General features: G+C 46.1%; 1 long non-coding RNA gene across 1 annotated transcript; it reads left to right on the forward strand.

Moving 5' to 3' along the window:
* The first annotated feature begins 2,925 nt into the window (after positions 1 to 2,925).
* On the forward strand, positions 2,926 to 14,282 carry LOC138428008 (uncharacterized). The gene is made up of 4 exons (XR_011252254.1): positions 2,926 to 4,484; positions 7,958 to 8,097; positions 13,649 to 13,770; positions 14,016 to 14,282. It is a non-coding gene; the product is annotated as an uncharacterized lncRNA (long non-coding RNA).
* The last annotated feature ends 9,364 nt before the right edge of the window (positions 14,283 to 23,646 follow it).

Here is a 23,646-nt window from a genome sequence, read left to right on the forward strand (position 1 = left end):
GCCCGTTCTCCCCAGGCAGGGTCAGGGAAGCCGGCTGAGCAGCTGGGGCCTCACTCCCCAGGGAAGGGGAGAGACGGCCGAGCCCCAGGGAGGTCTGCCCGGAAGGGACGGCTTCCCCAGGAGAAGGTGAAGGTGGAGCGCAGGGTGGTGAGTCCCGCTTGACTCACTGCTGTCTGGGAATGCAGTAGCCTAGGGAGGAATGTCACCTCCCTAGACACGGAGGTCGTTTGTGATGTTAATCTGAGGCTTAGTGTTGTAAAACAGCGACCCCAAGGAGAAAGTTTCTGTTTCCATGTACATCACAGGCGAACCCCATCGGTGGATCAGGTAACACGACCCAGGACCCTGAGCTGGGGAAGGAGTTGCCTTCAGGAGTTGTCCAGCAAACCCGTAAGCAAGATGTAGGGGGAAAACTGATTCTGGTGAACCCTGCTGCTGCTGCTAAGTCGCTTCAGTCGTGTCCTACGCTGTGTGACCCCATAGATGGCATCCCGTGTCCGACTCTTAGCAACCCCATGAACTGCAGCCTACCAGGCTCCTCCGTCCATGGGATTTTCCAGGCAAGAGTACTGGAGTGGGGTGGCATTGCCTTCACTGCTGTTGAACCCTAGGTGATCTTAAACTGCTAAATCCCTGCTCATCAACTTAAAACAGGAGTTTTTAATCCCACTGCACATCTGACTACTCACCTCTGCAAGCGTGTGTGCCAAGTCGCTCAGTCGTGTCTGGCTCCTTGTAACCCCACAGACTGTAGCCCATCAGGCTTCTCTGTCCCTGGGATTCTCCAGGCAAGAACATGGAGGGGGTTGCCATGCTCTCCTCCAGGGGATCTTTCCGACCCAGGGATCAAACCTGCGTCTCTTAGATCTTCTGCTTTGGCAGGTGGGTTCTTTACCACCTGTAGAATCTTAAAAAACCACAGCCGTGTTGATCACAGCCTCAGTATATTTGATTCAGAGAGTTGGGGGTGGGGCTTGGGTCTCTCAGGATGACCTGAAAATGCATGAGGCTAACCCAACAAGAGTCTGAATTGAAGACCATTTTAAAATAGTTTCATTACTGGAGCTTATTATACAATTAAGTATATGTCAGTGAGTAATTAAAAGTCACCACTTGGCCTGCATTATAAAATATGATGAGTAAGCCTCCGAGAAAGGCAGAAAACCGCAGACTTCCGTAAGTACATGAAACTTTAACTGTCTCCTGTCCCCCTCCCCTTTGGGCAGTGGGTTGGCCTGACGTCCTGGCAGAAGCTCTCAGGTCTCCCGTGAGAAGGGGGCGTGCTAAGGTGGTTTCCCAGGGGTGAGTCTGGGCCGTGCACAGTCTTGGCAGGACCGGTGGTGGATTCTCCAGGGCACCAGCCGCCTGGTCTGAGTGACAGGCCTTTGAGAAGCGCAGTGGCAACAAAATTTGGATTCAAATCCTTGCTCTTAATGCTGGGCAAGTTGCTTTATTTCTCTAAACCTCACTGTTATATCAAATGAAAATAGCTATAGTGTGCAGTCTGGGATCTTATACAAGCGTCACTGAGATAATCTACATAAGAATCTTAGCACAATATAGGAGGTGCTCAATGAATATAATTTATAGCTAGACAGCTTGAGGCCACAGCATGAATGAATCCATGTCTATATAAATTTAACAAGAGCCCTGTGGGAAACTAGGTGAGTCGTCTTCTCCGTGATTATTCACCAGCTTACGTTTATTTCTGGAATCTGTAGCTGGACCTTAACATTCCTTTCCCACTTGATTTCGCTACTGCACAGTACCTACATCTACTTGAGAAGTTGAAAGTTGTATGTTTTGGAGTCTGCTCTGACGTAAGGTATAATATTTAAATATAAATCCACTCCAGTACTATTGCCTGGAAAATCTCATGGACAGAGGACCCTGGTAGGCTACATACAGTCCATGGGGTCTCAGAGTTGGACATGACTGAGCGATTTCACTTTCACTTTATAAAGGAAGCTTTTTGGAGGCCTAACTATACCAAGGACCCATTTTTTCACCACTGTTATCCAACCCGGGCATCATGTGTCCAGTGGCCTTTCCCCTCGTCCCTTTTCCCACTCGAAGGCATATCTTACATGGTTAGCCTTCAGCGATTTGACTTAGATCAGGGAGAAAAGAGAAGGAAGAAATCAGGTCCCAAGTTCATAAACAGCAATTTCATTGGGGAAGCTTTCAGAACTTAGCTATAATCTACGTTTTAAAGGCATTAAGCAGCTAGCTGCCGCTGGCTTTTTTGTTTTTATCCTTACTTTGTTAATGTGTTTGAGGACTCCGTACCTCCGCCAGCTTGGGGGCCCGTACTGTGACCCCCGTCTCTGTATTCCTGTGATGCCCTGCGTTCCTAGGGCATACTCCCTCCCTCAGAGCAGCGCAGGGACAGATTTTCCTTCTAGTTTGTATAGGGCCAACGTTACCTCAGCAGAGCCTATGGTTATGGTTAGGTGGAGCTCACGATGGATCTAATGGAATTTAAATGTTCCCTTGAGGTAGGGAAAATTCTCTGGGGAGACAAGTTTCTTGTGATCTTATCACTAAATTTCAAACATTTCAAAAAAGTTGGTTCGAGTTTTTCCATAAGCTATTACAGCATTAGTTGCTCAGTTGTGGCTGACTCTTTGTGACTGCATGGACTGCAGACCGCCAGCCTCCTCTGCCCATGGGAGTCTCCAGGCAAGAATACTGGAGTGGGTTGCCATGTCCTCCTCCAGGGGAATTTTCTGACCCAGGGATCAAACCCAGGTCTCCTGCATTGCAGGCGGATTCTTTCCCATCTTAGCCACCAGGGAAAAACTCAAACACACTTTCTGGCCAACCCAATATGATGGTCAGCCTTCTTGTTGAAAACCGGCTTGGGCTGGTTTTGTGCCTCTTAATTGCTCTTGGTCTTTCTGCAACCCACTGGCACATCTCTGTCATCTGGACGAGGCCCCAGGCTCCTCTGTCCATGGGGATTCTCCAGGCGAGAGTACTGGAGTGGGTTGCCGTGCCCTCCTCCAAGGGATCTTCCCGCAGAGATGGAACCCAGGTCTCCTGCACTACAGGCGGATTCTTGACTACTGAGCCACCAGGGGACTTGTATATTCCAAAAAGTAACAACCTCATGCCTGCCTTGAGTGCTGGAATGTTCTAGGGCTTTCGAGGTCATGTAGGCCCTCGCCACCCAGCAGTGTCTGGGGACCGGCAGTGTCAGCATAGCCCATTCTGCCTGTTAGAAATGCAGGCTCTCAGGCCTGGCCCAGACCTACTCAGAACCTGCGTGTGAACAAGGCCTGTGGGTCCTTCCTCCACACGTGCAAGTGAGCGCACCGCGGGCTGGACCCGCATGCCACGCTGGAGGAAAGCGGAGAGTTGAGCAGCTTGTTCAAGAGGCCACACCTGACCCGCGACAGCCTCCAGCTTACAGGCCAGCTCCAGCCGGCTCGCCATACTGACCTCAACTCTTGGGATCATGTAACACAGCCTGCAGCTGGACAATCCCTCCAGCTGCTGTGACCACCAGAAGCGGAGTTCCTGGTGGGGCTAATTTAATGTCAATTAATGTAGCACCGTAGAACTGACGCCTTCGAACTGTGGTGCTGGAGAAGACTCTTGAGAGTCCCTTGGACTGCAAGGAGATCACCAGTCCATCCCAAAGGAGATCAACCCTGGTGGCTCAGACAATAAAGAATCTGCCTGCAATGCAAGAGACCCAGGTTCAATTCCTCGGTCAGGAAGATCCCCTGGAGAAGGGAATGGCGACCCACCCTAGTATTTTTGCCTGGAGGGTTCTGTGGACAGAGGAGCCTGGTGAGCTACTAGTTCATGGGAGTCACAAAAGAGTCAGACACAAGTGAGCCACTAACACGTTTTCCTTTGGTATGACCCACCCAGTTAAGGATGGTTTTTCCATTTTAAATGGTTGAAAAACATCATACAGAATTTCATGAGGTGAAAATTACATGAAAGTTAAATTCCAGTACCCATGTATGAAGTCTTATTGAAACACCACTGCGTTTTAAACTGTGCGAATTCCCTGTGGTTGCTTCTTGTTTGGAGGCCTGAGCGCTGCATTGCCACAGAGCTTGCGCGCGGGCGTTTTGCCCTGCTGTTTGGCGGCCTGCAGTGGTAAGTCGACAGCATTTTGAGTGCTGCACCATGTCATACACTTCTTTTTTTATTACCAGTGTGGCCATCATGTCGAAACAAAGTGGATTTCAAATATCACTGCTTTTAAGGCATGGTGGAGTATGTGTTATTTCCCTCCTGAGTTAGGTGACAACATACAATATATGGAAGCTGTCACATTACAAACAATGCAATCTCTTTTGGCATTTCCAGGTAAACGATCGGTAGATGACTACGTTATCCAGCAAACTACTTCTAACTCACAAGGAAGCAATGGATGGTCAGAAAAATTAGAAAATTTAAAATTGAATATCTAATCACAGACTTTCTCCACAGAAATAAAAAATGAAAATGAGGCTGCGACCAGAGTAAGTTTCTGACTGGTGTATGTTAAGCCAAGCAAGGAAAGCCAATTACCTGTGGTGGGTTAGTTCAGTCATGTTTGATTCAGCGGCCGGAGAAACATCTTTGGAGAAACTAAGTTTGTCTGGAACTACCAGCCTTTCAATGATAACCATAAAAAAAAACAAAAACCTGAGTTACTTGGCTGGACCGGGTCTTAGTTGCAGTATGCAGGATCTAGTTCCCCAACCAGGATACAAACCCAGGCCCCCTGCATTGGAAGCACAGAGTCCTAGCCACCAGACCACCAGGGAAGCCTCTCAGTGATGACAGTTGCTCAAAGTGTTGAGACCAGGAACAACACCAACAGTCAATTAAAAAACAAAGCAAATGGTTGTGAGTGTTTTCCCCTGACTCTTATGACAAGAGTTGACGTACATTCGTTTCTTTGAAGAGTCTGTGCCAAGTTGGAAATAACTGAAGAATGAGCCTTTGTTAGTGGCATCATTGACTCAATGGACGTGAGTTTGAGCAAACTCCAGGAGATGGTGAAGGGCAGGCAAGTCTGGCGTGCTACAGTCCACAGGATTGCAGACAGTCAGATATGCCTGAGCGACTGAACAAGAATAGCCTGTGTGTAGCAACTACAGGCAAAAATATTTTCCAAGTTGAGAAAACTAATTCAGTACAACCTGAAGTGGGATCTGCTAAGATGTATTACAGCTGATAGTTAAAAAAAAAAATGTGGAGTAGAAAAAGCCTTAAAAAGACAGACTTGGGAAGCTTGTGGTAATATAAGGTGTTAAACCTTAGGATTTACTCATTGTAGAATTTAAATCAACAGAAATGTGGAATATATTTGAATCGTGTTCCTGAACCATGTTATGAGCAGTGAACTTTAGTTGTTGCTGTAACATACCTGTCAACAGTTCCATGAATTTTTGTTAGAAATAGTAGCTGAAAGTCCTGACCTGGTCTATAACACAGTCTTTCGATGGTTTAGTAGTTGTAAAGTTTATTTCAATTTTTAAAAAGATTTTATTTATTTTTTAAAATTTATCTTTAAATTGGAGGATAATTCTTTACAATATTGTGCTGGTTTCTGCGGTACAGTAATATGAATCAGTCATAATTATACATGTATCCCTCCCTCTTCCCCTCCCCTATCCCAGTCATCTCACTTCAGTTCAGTCTGTCAGTCATGTCCACCTCTTTGCAACCTCATGGCCTTTGAAACACCAGGCCTCCCTGTCCATCACCAACTCCCAGAGTTTACCCAAACTCATGTCCATCGAGTCGGTGATGCCATCCAACCATCTCATCCTCTGTCATCCCCTTCTCATCCTGCCCTCAATCTTTCCCAGTATCAGGATCTTTTCAAATGAGTCAGCTCTTCACATCAGGTGGCTGAAGTACTGGAGTTTCAGTTTCAGCATCCGTCCTCCCAGTGAACACCCAGGACTGATTTCCTTTAGGATGGACTGGTTGGATCTCCTTGCAGTCCCAGGGACTCTCAAGAGTCTTCTCCAACACCATAGTTGAAAAGCATCGACTCTTCGGCGCTCAGCTTTCCCATTCAAGTAGGTCTTCAGAAAGCACCGGGCTGGGCTCCCTGAGCCATACAGTGGCCTCCCACCAGCCGTGCATTTCCAACATGATAGTATCTGTGTGCCAAAACTGCTTTCTCAATTCGACCCACCCTCTCCTTCTCCCACTGTGTCTACAAGTCCATTTTCTGTGTCCGAGTCTCGATTATTTCAATTTTTAAGCTCAGGACCATGACTGAAGTCGTTCTGAATAAGAAGAGCTACCCTCAGCCATCACTGTCAAACGCTAAACAGCTTTGGAAATTAGCTTTTGCTTCAGGTTTGATAATGTATCGATGAATTCTGTCTAAAATCAGAAGAGAAAACAGTGCTTATATGTGGAATTCACACTATGGTAAAGTCATTTCAACAAAAACTAACATTACTGAGATCACAGCTAATGTTAACATGTCAAAAGTTGAAACACAAAGCCAGAGTTCCAGTCCTGCACACATCCGCAGTGAGTGCGTGCTAAGTGGCTTTAGTCGTGTCTGACTCTCTGGGACCCCACAGACTAGCCCGCCAGGCTCCTCTGTCCATGGGATTCTCCAGGCAAGAATACTGGAGTGGGTTGCCATGCCGTTCTACAGGGGGATCTATATTTTCTGAGTTCAAACTGCAGCTCCACCAGCCGTTTTTAGACCTTGATGTAAATCCCAAAGAAACGTCAAATTTCAAGCTTTGAAATTTCCCAAAGAAATGTGAAATGAGCCACATTTCAAGATCCATTTAACTGCAACTAAGGAGTTTCCATACAACCTTCAGTTGAAGCGATTAATCTGCTAAAAAAGCAAACATCAAGAGAAAAATGTAATAGAATTCTACAAATGTCTTTCAAGTGATAAATATGCTCAGTTAAAAATCCCATGCTTGTGGACTGATACCAGCATGGGGAGGTACCTATCCACAGGAAGACACTTCCAAAGATGAAATATGTAAAATCTCATTACAAATCAGCATTAACAGATAAACGTGCAATTAATCTTGATCACTAGCTTTGAACTTCAATTAAGTAAAACATTATCCCCACTAAGGATTCAAATTATTCTCATTGCTAGACTTGTAGTACCAAAAAGTTATTACTATATTTTACTTTCACCGATTTTTTCTTTTATTGTATATATAAATCCCTGTGCAATATCCTACATTTTTGTCTCTTGGCCTGGAAAACCTAAGACATTTAATATCTAGTCTCTTAAAAAGTCTGTCTTCCCCTACCACAGATGGTGTGAAGAAGGAGTAAGTGGGTTCAGCCTCCCAGATGTCTCCCCCAAAAAGGCAGTTTGGGGAGGGGTAGGGGTCCAGGACTCCTAGGCCCACTCCTGGAAACAATCTCTGCTCCCCAAAGAGTCTCTGGGCCGTGGTCTGTTGGTACATGAGCAGGCCATGTGCAGAGAATCACCAGGGGCACAGCCGTGTGTCCAGCAGCCTCGGTCTTGCTTCCTGGAGAGGAAGAGAATATGGCTTTAACAGTGAGGCCTCTTCCAAGCATTGTCACGTTTGTTTCTTTGGGACTTCTGTAAGCAGGAGGCTGCTCACAAAATCATGGATGGAGAGAGAGACACTGTGTCTCCCTCTTGGACCTGGCAGGATGTTCTCAGGCTGCAGACAGGAGCCAGCAACCTCCACCCCTCTGACTTTAGGGAAACACAGGGGAGCTACTCCTCCATTCATGGTGTCAACTGAGAGAAGAACACATGTAAGAGTTATGAGTTTGGTTTTATTCAGGGACCTACCGACAGACTTTATTTTCTTGGGCTCCAAAGTCACTGTGGACGGTGACTGCAGTCATGAAATTTAAATACCATTGCTCTTTGGAGGAAAAGCTATGACCAACCTAGGCAGTGTATTAAGAACCAGAGATATCACTTTGCTGTCAAAGGTCCGTCTAATCAAGGCTGTGGTTTTTCCAGTAGTCATGTATGGATGTGAGAGTTGGACTATAAAGAAAGCTGAGCGCCGAAGAATTGATGCTTTTGAACTGTGCTGTTGGAGAAGACTCTTGAGAGTCCCTTGGAGTGCAAGGAGATCCAACCAGTCCATCCTAAAGGAGGTCAGTCCTGGGTATTTATTGGAGGGACTGATGTTGAAGCTAAAACTCCAATACTTTGGCCACCTGATGTGGAGAGCTGACTCTTTGGAAAAGACCCTGATGCTGGGAAAGACTGAAGGTGGGAGCACAGAAAGCCTCTTCTGTTTTCTGTCCTGAATCCCTCCCATAGAGCGCTTGTAGATCAGCAACAGCAGTGGCTAAGGACTTCATCCTTGTAGAAATGTCCAATGAACATTCTTTGTTTTATAATGGACATCACCCTGGGGCAGGTGCTTTATGTTTTTGTGTTTATTTGCACAGATCAGAAGCTTGTGGCTGGGGGCCTTGGACCACAGTCCAGCATTCGGCATCCAGGCTGGGTGCAGCTGGAGTGAGGGTGAGGTGTCAGCTATGCCAGGGCCAGGATTGAGGTGCAGGTAGCTTGGAGAGGGCTGGAACAGGCATTTGACCATAACTAAGGTTAGAACTGGACGTGGAACAACAGACTGGTTCCAAATAGGAAAAGGAGTACATCAAGGCTGTATATTGTCACCCTGCTTATTTAACTTATATGCAGAGTACATCATGAGAAATGCTGGGCTGGAAGAAGCACAAGCTGAAATCAAGATTGCGGGGAGAAATATCAATAACCTCAGATATGCAGATGACACCACCCTTATGGCAGAAAGTGAAGAACTAAAGAGCCTCTTGATGAAAAAGGAGAGTGAAAAAATTGGCTTAAAGCTCAACATTCAGAAAACGAAGATCATGGCATTTGGTCCCATCACTTCATGGGAAATAGATGGGGAAACAGTGTCAGACTTTATCTTTTTGGGCTCCAAAATCACTGCAGATGGTGACTGCAGCCATGAAATGAAAAGACGCTTACTCCTTGGAAGGAAAGTTATACCAACCTAGATAGCATATTCAAAAGCAGAGACATTACTTTGCCAACAAAGGTCCGTCTAGTCAAGGCTATGGTTTTCCCAGTGGTCATGTATGAATGTGAGAGTTGGACTTTGAAGAAAGCTGAGTGCTGAAGAATTGATGCTTTTGAATTGTGGTGTTGGAGAAGACTCTTGAGAGTCCCTTGAACTGCAAGGAGATCCAACCAGTCCATTCTGAAGGAGATCAGCCCTGGGATTTCTTTGGAAGGAATGATGCTACAGCTGAAGCTCCAGCACTTTGGCCACCTCATATGAAGAGTTGACTCACTGGAAAAGACTCTGATGCTGGGAGGGATTGGGGGCAGGAGGAGAAGGGGACGACAGAGGATGAGATGGCTGGATGGCATCACTGACTCGGACGTGAATTTGAGTGGATTCCGGGAGTTGGTGATGGACAGGGAGGGCTGGCGTGCTGCGATTCATGGGGTCACAAAGAGTCGGACACGACTGAGCGACTGAACTAAACTGAACTGAAGGATCAGGAAAGAGGTGAAGGACAATTTAAAAATTGGTAAGAACTGCACTGAGGGAATTTTGTTTTTTGAACCTGAAGATAGTTAAAAAGAAAAATAGCCAGGTTTCTTTGGCTGAGTGCCGGTGTCCAGCCCCGGTGGATCCAGGGAATTCAAAGCGGGGACGGCATTGGTGAGGAAAACTTATTTATTTATTAATATAAGATTAGGAAGAAATAGTGTAGTAGGAAAATTTAGCGGAGAAAGAAGGCTGAATAACTTGGCTTACGGGGAAGGCCAATTAAGTTCCAGACAAGGAGCTTGCACCATCTATGTTGGGCCACCAGCGCCCACTTGAATATCTAAGCGTGCCCCTCCTTAGGCTCCCTTTCGCGCGGGTCTTAAAAGCCAAGGCAAGTCAGTAGACTTAGTGAGCTGCCCCACTCCAGATGGGATTACAGCCTGAAATTAGAGTAAAGGGGAGACACGGGGGAAACCAGTCCAGTGACTGGCCCTGTCCTCTATTATTCAGAAGGCCTTTTATACTTTTGATAAAACATGGAGATCAATGGGTAACACAAAGTTATGCAGCGTTAGCAGCCCAGACTCTTATCAAAACCAGGCTTTTCTCTCTGCATACCTAATTGTATACATAAGTCTTAGGTGATTTACATCATCTTCTGGCCAAAAAGGGCCAATTAACATTTTACAGCCTTTTTTCTGAGAAGAGTTTGTCAACCAGAAGACTTATTTGTGTTGATCTTCCCAAAGTCTGGTGCCATTCTCAGAAAGCACTAAATAAAGTTACATTCTTACATAGCAAGGACACAAGAGGAGTGCAGTGATATATAACAAAGAGAAAAGTAATTGACTCAAAAGTCTAGTGTTGCTAACATCAAAACTACTATATATCTTTTTCCATATCCCGTTTACATTGATTAACATCCTCCCAGGTGCCTAAAATATGGAGGCCTGGCGGCAATCATTAAGTCAACAGTGAAAACCCTCTACCAATATAATTTTTAACTCTTTAGAAAAGGCTCTGTATCTTTAAGATGCTTTTAAGCTTTGTGCCTCTGGCAGTTGTGGGGCTGTAAGCAATTCACAAGCTGTAAGAGGTCCCGGGGAACCTGTTAGGCAAGCTAGAGAGTTATCAGAGGGGGTTTAACTGAAATATCCCCTTCAAATGCAGAAGGCTAAAGCCCTGATTTGACTTTTTCCAGAGAATATTAGAAGAGTGGAAAAGCAGGCAGATTCTTATTTTTGGGGGGGATGGATGCTCAGGAAATTCCAGGGGGAAAACCTGAGGTCTGATTAGCCTTGCCATCAGAGCTCTGCCGCATGACTTTGTCACGGGTGGAATTCCTCACGCTGGCTCCCGGCAGCTGAGTACTTAATAAATAGTCATACATTTTATGGGCTTCAGGTATTTTGCAATTTAGGTTTAGAAATGTGTGTGTGTACTGAGTCATATCTGATTCTCTTGCGACCCCATGGACTGTCACCCACCAGGCTCTTTTGCCAATGGAATTTCCAGGCAAGAATACTGAAGTGGGTTGCCATTTCCTTCTCTAGGGGATCTGCCTGCCCCAGGGATCGAACCCACGTCTCTTGCCTCTCCTGCACTGGCAGGCATGTTCTCTGCCAGTAGCGCCATCTGAAAACATGAAAGAGTTAGTCACTCAATCGTTTCGGACTCCAGGGAATGGCAACCCACTCCCAGTATTCTTGCCTGGAGAATTCTAAGGCTAGAGAAGCCCAGTGGGCTATAGTCCATGGGATCGTAAGTAGTCGAACACAACTCAGCACCCACACACGTGCTTTATAAGTGTAAATTGCAAACTATCTGTCATGATGAAGAGTCAAGACTTGCAAGCGTGCCCACCAGGTCCCCGGTGATGCTCTTTCTGGGACGGAAGATGAGCAGACTTGGGATGGAGGCCCAAGGTCACCACGCAGACCAGCGTCAGAATTGTGTAAGTTGGAAAGAAATGCCATTCAAGATTAAATATGTAAGCCTTGGATTGGAAGGTGATAACATATTGTCAAAGGGAGCTTCTTGGAGCCTAAAGCTACCTCTAGGACCTTGACGGCTCAGTCTTTCGGGAAAAGCCCATGAGCGCCAGGGGACCAGATGATGGTCCATCTGTGATGCTTCCTGTCAAGCTGAGGGGTGTCCTGTGTCCTGGAAAAGGTGAGTCTGAGCCTTCTCCTAGACAGCATATTAAAAAGCAGACATTACTTTGCCAACAAGGGTCCATCTAGTCAAGGCTATGGTTTTTCCAGTAGTCATGTACGGATGTGAGAGTTGGACTTTAAAGAAAGCTGAGCGTCGAAGAATTGATGCTTTTGAACTGTGCTGTGGGAGAAGACTCTTGAGAGTCCCTTGGACTGCAAGGAGATCCAACCAGTCTGTCCTAAAGGAGATCAGTCCTGAGTGTTCATTGGAAGGACCGATGCTAAAGCTAAAACTCCAATACTTTGGCCACCTGATGAGAACTGACTCATTGGAAAAGACCCTGATGCTGGGAAGGATTGAGGGCAGGAGGAGAAGGGGACAACAGAGGATGAGATGGTTGGATGGCATCACCGACTCAACAGACATGAGTTTGGGTAAACTCTGGGAGTTGGTGATGGACAGGGAGGCCTGGCGTGCTGCAGTTCATGGGGTCGCAAAGAGTCGGACATGACTGAGCGACTGAACTGAACTGAGCCTTCTCCCCTTTCTTGGATTAGCTTTCAACCCTGGAGCGTGACCAAACTCTCCCAAGCCACTGCGGCTTTCGAATAAAAAACGGCTGTGGTGACGAGTCGAGATCTCGTTCAGCTCAGTCGAGGGCTGAGCTGAACTGCAGTGACGAGCCAGGATGTCCCTGGTTGGGCCCATGCCCCACCTTTGTCTGTCCCTGCCTGCTCCCCTGTCTCCTTAAGACCCCTCCTGTCCCCAGGCACCCTGGTTGCTCTCCAGCAGGACCTGAGAGACTCTCTCCCTATCGCCTCGCTGGTGGCCGACCCTCAGGTCTGTGGAGCTGAGGTGGCGAGCTGCCCTGAGCCCCCAGCGCTCCTGTCCCGGGGCTGCCCTGTCCACAGGGCGGGCATGGGGGGAGCTCTGTGCATGCCCGCTGCAGGAACCTTCCAGACAGTTCCACTGGTTTGCTGGTCCTCGGATCTGACTTCCAGGCCTTGCCATTTTTGGGAGGAGTTATTTCCTTCTTCCCTTTTACAAAAACCCCGGGCATCTGCCTGGGCTGGCCTTTGTGGCAGCAGCTTGAGCGCTAAGCCACATTAGCCTGTTTGATCTCTGGTTAGACTCTGATTTGGGTGCCCTTGGTGGGCATTTTCTAGAATATTTTTTATGACAAAATACAAACTAGAATTTAGTTTCGAACTGTGGTAAGGACAAAAAGGCCATGAGCGTCCCAAACTAGAAGCATTCAGACACTTTTTGAATTCTTACGATAATATACCAAAGTCACTTTAATTTTTCTTTTGCTGAAAACATTTTATTTCACCACAAATTACTTCACTAATTTGCATCTCTATAAAATGACAATATTCTGTTTAACAAAATTAGTAATAATACCTTACTGTCTCAAATACTAGGTCTCTGATCAAATTTCCCCATTGCCCCAAAATACATTTCACAGCTTTTTGTTCAAGCTAGGATTCAATCAACGTCAAGACGTTGCATTTAGCTGTTCTGTTTCTCAAGCCTCCTTAGATCCAGAATGGTTTATTCTCTCTCTTTTGGGTGATAGAAAAGTTTCCCCCACTCTGATGTGTTTAATAGTTTCATTTTTTTACATTAAAATTTTTGATCCATTTGGAATTTATTCTACTGTGTCTTTTGAGGCAAGGATCTGATTTTGAATTTCCGTAAATGGCTGGCTGGGTGTTGCAATACCTTTTATTAAGAAGCCCATCTTTCCCCCATTAATTAAAGATCTCACATGTATTCTTTGTCAAATGGTAACTGTTGTAATTACCTGGGTCTTTTGTGCCTTCTAAAGTATGATGTTAGTTTGTAAATCCATCCACATCCCACAAGCACGGCTGTTCGCATTACAGAAATTTTGTGGCATGTTTTAGTATTTTGCGGCTAGTAGCGCCAGTTTATCTTTCTTTTCATCATGATTTTCCCAGTTATTCTTGCTGCTTTATCTTTTCCTATAGGACTTTTAGAATAAATATATCTAATTTTAGAAGAAAATTCTGTGAATGATGAATTGACTTGGGAATTCTGTGAATGAAGATTTAACTTCTCTTGATGTTGAGTCATCTTACCCAAGAACCTGGTATGTCTTTTCATTGGTTAAATCCACTTTTGCGTTGGTCCTTCAGGAGTGTTTTAAATTTTTTTCTCATGTAAGTTTTATACAATTCTTTTGAATTTTACACTGAGATATTCTTCCTTTTTTGCCTGTACTAAAGTGAAATATTCTGCTCTAATTAGTTACTATGTGAATATATGAAGGCTATTTATTTTATGGTATTTTAATGTTAATTTTATATCTTTATTAAATTCTCTCATTTTTTTTAGAGTCTTTCTTATTTTTCCAGTATGCAATAAGGGCTTCCCTGGTGGCTCAGATGGTAAAGAATCTGCCTGCAATGCAAGAGACACAGGTTTGATCCCTGGATTGGGGAGATCCCCTGGAGAAGGGAATGGAAGCCCACTCCAGTATTCTTGCCTGGACAGTTCTATGCACACCGGAACCTGGCTGGCTACAGTCCATGGGGTCACAAAGCGTTGGACATGACTGAGCAACAAGCACACACAGTATGTGATAAAATCATCTGCAAAACAGGGATGTTTTATATTTTCCTTCTAGTGATTATCTTTTTGTTGTCCTCTCATCTCATGAGATGCTGAAACTGAAGCTCCAATACTTTGACCACCTGATGCCAGGAGCCAACTCATTGGAAAAGACTCTGATGCTGGGAAAAATTGAAGGTGGGAGAAGGGGATGACAGAGGATGAGATGGTTGGGTGGCACCACCTACTCGATGAACATGAGTTTGAGCAAACTCTGGGAGATGGGGAAGGACAGGGAAGCCTGGCGTGCTGCAGTTCTAGTTTGAAAATCTTTTTGTTTTTAATTGGAGCTTCAGTCTACTTAGATTTAATATAAGTGCTGATGTATTTGGAATTATATATTATTTGGAACTGCATTACATTATCTATTCTTTCTTCCCCCAGTGATTTCTATCTACATGTCATTTTCTTCTTCATTTGGATTGATTACATATTTTAAAATTATTATTCTATTTTCTCCATCAGTCTGGAAATGATCCAACATTCTGCTCATGGTTACCATAGAGATTTAAAACTGTGACACTCATTTATCAAAGGCTAATGTTGTTTAAGCACTTCACCCTCTTTCTAGACAATGCCTGCATCTTGGAATATTTTTAACTACACACATTTCTCAATCTACATGATATTATTTGAATTCTATTTTTAGCCCACAGTAAATTTTATTGCTTTTTATGAAGTCAGCTGTCAGTAGAATTTACCCACAGTAAAAGTCACCCTCTTTCACATTTCTCCATTCCTTCCTGCATGTCTGAGCATCCAATTAGGACTATTTTCATTCTGCTTGAAGGATACTGTTTAGGTTTTTTTTCTTTTGCAGTCTACTGATAGTGAATTCTTTCAATTTTTGGTATTTGAGACTATCTCTTACCTTCATTCTTAAGGGATCTTATTTTTAACTTTAAAATTTTAAACAATTTCAAGATTATTTAGAAGTTACAAGCAGTGTAGAAAGTTCTCATTTACTCTTCATCCAGTTTCCTCAAAAATGTATATGTTCTATAGCCACACGACAATCATGAAAATGAGATTCACACAGATACTATACTATCCACCAGTCTACAGCCTTTATTCAGATTTTATCCGTTGTCCCACTAATGTTTTTCCTGGACTAGGGTCCAGTCTAGGATCATACATTGCCTTTAGTTGTCATCTCTCTCTCTTTTTCTTTTTGGCCTCCCCACGCAGCACGTGGGATCTTAGTTCCCCAACCAGGGATCAAACCTGCACCCCCTGCGTTGGAAGCACGGAGTCTTAAGCCCTAGGCCACAGGGAGGCCCAGCTGCCATGGTCTTTCGTCTCCTTTACTCTAGGACAGTCCTCTAGTCTTTATCTTCCAGGACCTTCACACACTTGAAGAGTCGGGCATGACTGAATGACTCAATGGCATAGTCCGGCATGGGGTCATTAAAGCTGTGGTTGTCGTCAAGAATGTCCATCAGGGCTGCAGACATCTGAAGGTTCAACTCAGGTGGCGAGTCTCCTGCCAGTATATCTCCCCTCCAGACTGTTGATAAGAGGTGTCAAGGACTCTCTAAATTCAGGCAGGAGCCTCCTTTCCCCACCATGGGGGTCTCTCTATGTGTTCCCGACGCATCCACATGATAGAGCTCCCAGCTTCTACCAAGTCCAGTAGGCCGAGAGCTTGTTAGGTGGAAACTGCCAAGCCTCTATGACTTATCTCATCCCTCTCATCTCCTCCCTGTCTTATGGGTTATCCCTGCATGGGGAGGGGTCTGCACAGCAGCCTGAGTAGCAGGATCTCTGATGGCCATCTCCATGGCCCTTGGTTCCTCTGGGCTTTTGACACCACCTTGTCAGTCTTCCTTCCTTCTCCACGACAGGCAGCTGATGTCTGCTGCAGGATTGTTTTCTCAGCCTGTGTGTCAGTGTCCATCCAGAACACAGAAACCACACAGACATCTGTACAGGGAAAGCTTAGTCAAAAGAAATGTGGTCTGGAATCCTGGGGAAAGTATTCCTGCTGGAGAATCCCATGGACAGAAGAGCCTGGTGGAATCAGTTAAGAGGATGCTGGAGAATACAGGCCCAGGGACTGGTGGTCCAGTTGTTAAGATTCCATGCTCCCAGAGCAGGGACATGGCTTCGATCCCTGGCCTGGGAACTAAGATCCTCCATGCGTAGTGCAGCCAACGACAGCAACAGCAACAGCAAGAGCACAGAGGCCCAGCTGGTAAATGTAGCAGGCACCACACCTGGGGTGAGCTCCACACCCAACTGGAGAGGGACTCATTCCCCAGCAGGACTTGCTTGAAATGCGCCCTCCAAAAGGAGGCACCACGTCTCTGAACCTCACCTGCTGCCTCAGGAGATGCCACAGAGCCCTGCGTGACGAGGGGTCTGGCTGGTAGCCCTCTCGATGGAAGGCGCCACTGCCAAGGGTGGAGGGGGTGTGTTTGTGGCCCTGGGCTCCCCGCTGCCTCACTGGGGAGGGAGTCAAGAAACAAGCAGGCCAAACAGGGTTGGCAGAGCGCTTCCGTGTCCGTGAACGAGGCAGTGGGACCCCATTCTTAGGAAGTGCGACTGTCATCGGCCTCACCCTGGGGGCCCCCTCCCCTCTGTCCCTCCAACCCCACTGTCTTGTTCTGCAGCCCGTCACCTCCCCACCCTGTGCCCAGGGCGCTGGGGTACCGAGCATCCTTCCCGAAAGCTCAAAGACTCGCTGCCTTCGGCTCAACACAGACCAGACTGGCAGCTGGTTCGCCTTTGAAGGGAAGGTGCGGATGCACCTGCAGGGGTTTGGTGACCAGGAGCAAGGGTGCTGGAAAGGGGAAACTGAGGAATTGAGTTCCTCAAGTCTGGCTTTTTATTTGCTTCCATTCTTGAAGGTACTAGCCATTTATGGTTTCAGGCTAATAATTCTGTTTAGTCAGAAGCTGTCAATGGGGGTGAGATGGACAGTTCGTTTGTAACAGCCGCGCGGGAAGAGGGCGCGGAAGCACTGGCACAGGGGAGAGACATCAATTGTGAGACTTGTTCAAATATTTGAATTGGAATTTTAAAAAAATAAGTGCTTTTTCAATCGAGGGAGTAAGTAAAGTCTGAGAAGGGGAAGGAACACTAAGAAGAGCAATCAAAAGAAGGGTCTTTGGTATTAAGAACGCTTCTTCCATTTGGGTTTACCTGGTGGCTCAATGGTGAAGAATGTGCCTGCAGGGCAGGAGACCCAGGAGCCACGGGTTCGATCCCTGGGTTGGGAACATACCCTGAAGAAAGTAGTGGCAGCCCACTCCAGTATTCTTGCCTGGGAAATCCCATGAACTGAGGAGCCTGGCAGGCTATAGTCCATGAGGTCACAAAAGAGTAGGACAAATTTTAGCAACTAAACAGCAACAACAGCTTTCATTTGATGTTGTGTGTTAGATAGACTCTGGGAGGTTTCACGTCACTGTAAAGCTAAGATGCTTTGGCGTTTCCTTCAGGCCCCGGCGTTTCTTGGAGAGGTGGGGTGAACAGGCGGCTGAAATGCACAGTCCAGTGTGCTGGCTGCAAGGTGCATGTTATTAATGAGAGTTCAGTATTTATTTATAGTCTTTATTTTTAGAGTGAAATGATCAAATGTTAAATACGTATTTAATGAGTTTCGACAAATGCATACCACTGTGTAACCAAACACCTGTCAAGTTATGGAAATGACCATCATTCCAGTAAGACCCTTGATTACCCGTGCTCATCAGCCCCTACCCATGGTCCGCAGAGGGAACTATTGTTGGGATGTTACACTGCACTGAACTTTACTTCTTCTCAAATCTCACATAATGGAATAATACACTGTATACTTCTTTTTAATTATGTTTTCTTTCACTCAACATAATACACTTTAATAGCTTTACTGAGGTGTAGACATCAATGGCAACCCACTCCAGTACTCTTGCCTGGAAAATCCCATGGACGGAGGAGCCTGGAAGGCTGCCATCCATGGGGTCGCTAGGAGTTGGACACGACTGAACGACTTCACTTTCACTTTTCACTTTCATGCATTGGAGAAGGAAATGGCAACCCACTCCAGTGTTCTTGCCTGGAGAATCCCAGGGACGGGGGAGCCTGGTGGGCTGCCGTCTATGGGGTTGCACAGAGTCGGACAGGACTAAAGCGACTTAGCAGAAGGAAATGGCAACCCGCTCCAGTGTTCTTGCCTGGAGAATCCTGTGGACAGAGAAGCCCGGTGGGCTGCCGTCTATGGGGTCGCACAGAGTTGGACACGACTGAAGCGACTTAGCAGCAGCAGCAGCAGCAGCAGCTTTCCGTTAGCATGAATTTCACTGATTTTAAAGTAATTGTACTTACTTATTTATGGCGGCGCTGAGTCTCTGTTGCCGTGCGGGCTTTCCTTTAGTTGGAGTGCTCGGGCGGCTCTGCGGCGGTCCACGGGCTTCTCAGGCCGTGGCAGGTGGGCTCTGGGCTGTTTGGGCTTCAGTCGTAGCAGCAGGTGGGCTCAGTGGCTGCAGCTCCCAGGCTCTACAGCTCAGGCTCAATAGTCGGGGCTCCCGGGTTTAGCTGCTCTGCAGCGTCTGGGATCTTCCTGGATCAGGGAGGAAACCATGACTCCTGTGTGCGCAGGCGGATTCTTTACCACCGGGCTACCAGGGAAGCCCGAATTTCATTGATTTTACGTGTATAGTTTGATGAATCAGTAAATTCAGAATCCAGTCTTAGAACACTTCCATCACCCCAAAAGTTCCCTCTTGCCAATGTGCAACCCTTCCCTGCTTTTCTTCCAGTCAACTATTGGTCTTCTGTCTCTATAGTTTTCCCTTTCTAGAAATTTCACATACATGGAATCATATAATATATAGACGTATGTGTCTGGATTCTTCCACTGAAATTTTTTTAAGATCAATGTATCTTTTCTTATATGATTTCAAAATCATAGCTGTATTTTATTTTTATTTTTCTGTACGTCTTTTATTTATCTATTTTTTTCTGTTGAAACATAGTTGCCTCATAATGCTGTGTTGGTTTCAGGTACATAGCATACTGACTCTGTTTTTGCAGATTATGCTCCATGACCGGTTATTACAAGATAATGGGTAAACTTCCCTGAGTTATACAGTGTATCTCTGTTGCTTAACCTCTAAAGTGGTCTTAATGTTCATTCAAGTTGCTGCACATATTGATAGTTAATTCCTTCTGTTGCTAGGTAGTATTCTATTTATAGATATACCAAATTTCAGTTGTTCATTAGTGGATGGATTTGGCCATTATGAATGTTGCTGTGAACATTTGTGTGCATATCTTTGTAGGGACATATATTTTCATTTCTTATGGGAAATGGAGTATAATTGCTAGGTCATTTGATAAATATTGAATATTTCCGAAAGTTGCCAGGTGGTCTTTGAAAGTAACTGTACATTTTACATTCCCACCAGCAGTTTATGAAGGTTCCAGTTTCTTCACCTCCTCACTAACGTTTGGAATTTTTAGTCCTTCGATTCTAGCTATTCTACTGGGCTTCCCTGGTGGCTCAGATCATAACGCGTCTGCCTACAATGCGGGAGCCCCAGGTTCAATTCCTGGGTCGGGAAGATCCCCTGGAGAAGGGAAAGGCACCCCACTCCAGTATTCTGGCCTGAAGAATTCCATGGACTGTATAGTCCATGGGGTCACAAAGAGTCAGACATGACTGAGCGACTTTCACTTTCACTATAAAGCATTCACTCCAAAATGACCAAGCAATTCCACTAGTAAATATTAACCCACAAGAAATGAAAACATATGTCCACTAAAATAGTCATACAAAGATCTTTATAACATATTGAATCCAAGTCTCCCACATTGCAGGCAGATACTTTACTATCTGAGCCACCAGGGAAGCCCAAATTGGTTGCTCATTCATGTCTGACTCTGTGAGACCCCATGGACTGTAGCCCGCCAGGCTCCTCTGTATACGGGATTCACCAGGCAAGAATAGTGGAGTGGGTTGACCTTCCCTTCTCTAGGGTATCTTCCTGGCCCAGGGATCGAACTCGAGTCTCCTGCATGGCAGGCAGATTCTTTACTGTCTGAGCCCCCAGGGAAGCCCTATTTCTACTAGTGAAAATGTATAAGCAACCTTCATTTCCAAGCCTAGGAGAGTGGACTGTGATGTATTCATACAACAGAATACTACTCAGTGACAGAAGTGAGCAAACTCCTGATGCATGAAACCGTATGCATCTTAAGAGCATTATGTTGAGTGAAACAAGTGAGACGCAAAAGAAGACACAGTGTTTATATGATGTTCTTGCCTGGAAAATCCCGTGGATGGAGGAGCCTGGTGGGCTGCAGTCCATGGGGTTGTGAAGTGTTGGACATGACTGAGCGACTTCACTTTCACTTTTCACTTTCATGCATTGGAGAAGGAAATGGCAACCCACTCCAGTGTTCTTGCCTGGAGAATCCCAGAGATGGGGGAGCCTGGTGGGCTGCCGTCCATGGGGTCACACAGAGTCGGACACGACTGAAGCGACTTAGCAGCAGCAGCAAGATATGACAGACTAGTCGATGCCGGTAGAAACCACAGCAGTGGTTTTCTCTGGGGTAGAAAGCTTAATAGGAAGGACGTGAGTAAACTTCCTGTGGTGATGAAAATGCTCTGTTTCACTACAGGGGCAAAAGATCCACAGGTGTATCCAGCTGTCAAAACTCATCCAGTGGTATCCTGAGGATCTGTTCATTCCACTTCGTGGGAATTTTATCTTAACCAAATAGAAGGAAAAGGAATAAAAACTAAATGAACAGACATAACATATTTTGATGGATGCTTTTGAACTGTGGTGGAGAAAACTCTTGAAAGTCCCTTGGACAGTAAGGAGATCCAACCAGTCCCATCCTAAAGGAGATCAGTCCTGGGTGTTTATTGGAAGGACTGATGCTGAAGCTGAAACTCTAATACTTTGGCCACCTGATGTGAAGAGCTGACTCATTGGAAAAGACCCTGATGCTGGGAAAGCTTGAAGGTGGGAGGAGAAGGGGACAACAGAGGATGAGATGGTTGGATGGCATCACCGACACAATGGACATGAGTTTGAGTAAACTCTGGGAGTTGGTGTTGGACAGGGAGGCCTGGTGTGCTGCAGCCCATGGGGTTGCAAAGAGTCAAACATGACTGAGCGACTGAACTGAACTGAACACATTTTAAAAAAAAGAGTTAAGTCTCAAATGTACAGTCCTTGGCAATTCCATCTTTGAGCTGCAAGGGGCACCAAAAATACTTTTCAAAAAAGCAAGACCACTGAATTATACCATGATAATGGGAGGAAGAAGAAGTTATTTTGGAAAAAAAAAGATAGGGCTATGAGCAGTTTCTGAGAAAGGTTTATGAAGGTCAAAAGTCTCCAGTCAACCACGTTGCATTCACACTGCTGACTTCAGACATGTAATAAAGTGAAAAGGGTGCCCACAGTGCTTATATTTATTATAGAATTACCCAACATGACAAATGTAAAATGGATGTAGCTAAACTTTTTTTTTTCTTTAAGGCAGCATCAAGACTCCAAAGTAACTTAACCTTCAGGTGGACATTACGGAGTCTCTTTCCAGGATGGCTTTGTATTAGATTGGGTGCTGGGGGTGGGATCCTGTCTCTGGACTCTCCTCAGAGATCCAGAACTTTCGATCAAAGACCAGACCTACACGTGTCCAGAGAGGACAGGGACCACAGCCTTCCTGCTTGGGAGCAAGTGCTCTGGAAGCAGACAGACTGGCTGCTCAGTCATCCCCAGTCTGCCGGCTGTGGGCGTGGTTCCTGCTGACCCTGGCCCCGCTTTCCCCAGCCATCTTTGTTGCCCCTGTTCACCAAGTTGTGTCTGACTCGAGACCCCATGGACGGCAGCACCCCAGGCTTCCCTGTCCCTTACCATCTCCCGGAGTTTGCCTAAGTTCATGTCCATTGAATCTGTGATGCCATCCAGCCATCTCATCCTCTGTCATACCCTTCTCCTCCTGCCTTCAATCTTTGCCAGCATCAGAGTCTTTTCCAATGTGTTGACTCTTCGCATCAAGTGGCCTAAGTATTGGAGCTTCAGCATCGGTCTTTCCAAAGAGTATTCAGGTTGATTTCCTTTCAGATTGACTGGTTTTATTTCCTTGCAGTCTAAGGGACTCTCAAGAGTCTTCTCCAGAAGGCGAGGGTGGGATGATTTCATAGAAAAGCACTGAAACGTGTATTATCCTATGTGAAACAGATCGCCAGTCCAGGCTTGATGCATGAATCAGGGCGCTCAGGGCTGGTGCTCTGGGATGACCCTGAGGGATGGGAGGAGGAGGGAGGAGGAAGGGGGGTTCAGGATGGGGGACACATGTACCCCCATGGCTGATTCATGTCAATGTATGGCAAAAACCACTACAATATTGTAAAGTAATTAGCCTCCAATTTAAAAAAAAAATGTCTCCAACACCACAGTTCAAAAGCATCAGTTCTTCAGTGCTCAGCTTTTTTATATTCCAACTCTCACATCCGTACGTGACTACTGGAAAGATCATAGCTTTGACTAGACGGACCTTTGTTGGCAAAGTAATGTTTTCACTCTTTGACACACTGTCTAGGTTGGTCATAACTTTCCTGCCAAGAAGCAATCATCTTCTAATGTCACGGCTGCAGTCACCGTCCCCAGCCACCGACTTGTAGCCACCTCCACACCCTGAGAGCTGGGATTGCCTTCCCTGGAAGTAGGCAGATCTTGCAGGCACCCCTCAGGGGCTGTGGCTGGAACTGAGACGTTGAGTCTCAGTGCCTACACACTCCACACTTGCAGTGATGTCCTCGTGTTACTATTTCACAGTCAAAACTGAGCAAAGACCCCGCAGCCCTGGGAAGTTCACCCTGAGAAGTGCCCCTGGGCTGTGGCCAGAGGTCAGGGAGGAAAAGCCTGCAGGAGGAGAGACGGCCTCTGGCTTCGAGGACAGCCTGGCGTGTCTGCCGGAAGGGGCGCTAGGGAAGCAGGACCCTCACCCTGGGCTTTGCGGCTTCCGTGGCCCAGGGAGTGGTGTGTGTCCTGCCTGCATTTCAGAGAGAGGAGGAGAGTGACATAGGCTTGCTGTGAGCTAAGTTGCTCAGTTATGTCCGATTCTTTGTGACCCCATGGACTGTAGCCCCCCAGGCTCCTCTGTCCTTGGGATTCTCCAGGCAAGAATACTGGAGTGGATTGCCATGTCCTGCACGGGATCTTCCCAACCCAGGGATCGAACCCACATCTCTCATGCCTCCTGCATTGGCAGGTAGATTCTTTACCTGCTGAGCCATCAGGAAAGTTCCTGGTTCACATACTTTGTCTCATTAACCTTCAGAACAATCCGGGGAGATATGTGGGCTAATTCCCGCTCCATAGATGAGGAGCCCAGAGTGATGGAGTGG

This window comes from Ovis canadensis, chromosome 1, assembly GCF_042477335.2.
Source record: "Ovis canadensis isolate MfBH-ARS-UI-01 breed Bighorn chromosome 1, ARS-UI_OviCan_v2, whole genome shotgun sequence".
Classification (NCBI taxonomy): Eukaryota; Metazoa; Chordata; class Mammalia; order Artiodactyla; family Bovidae; genus Ovis; species Ovis canadensis.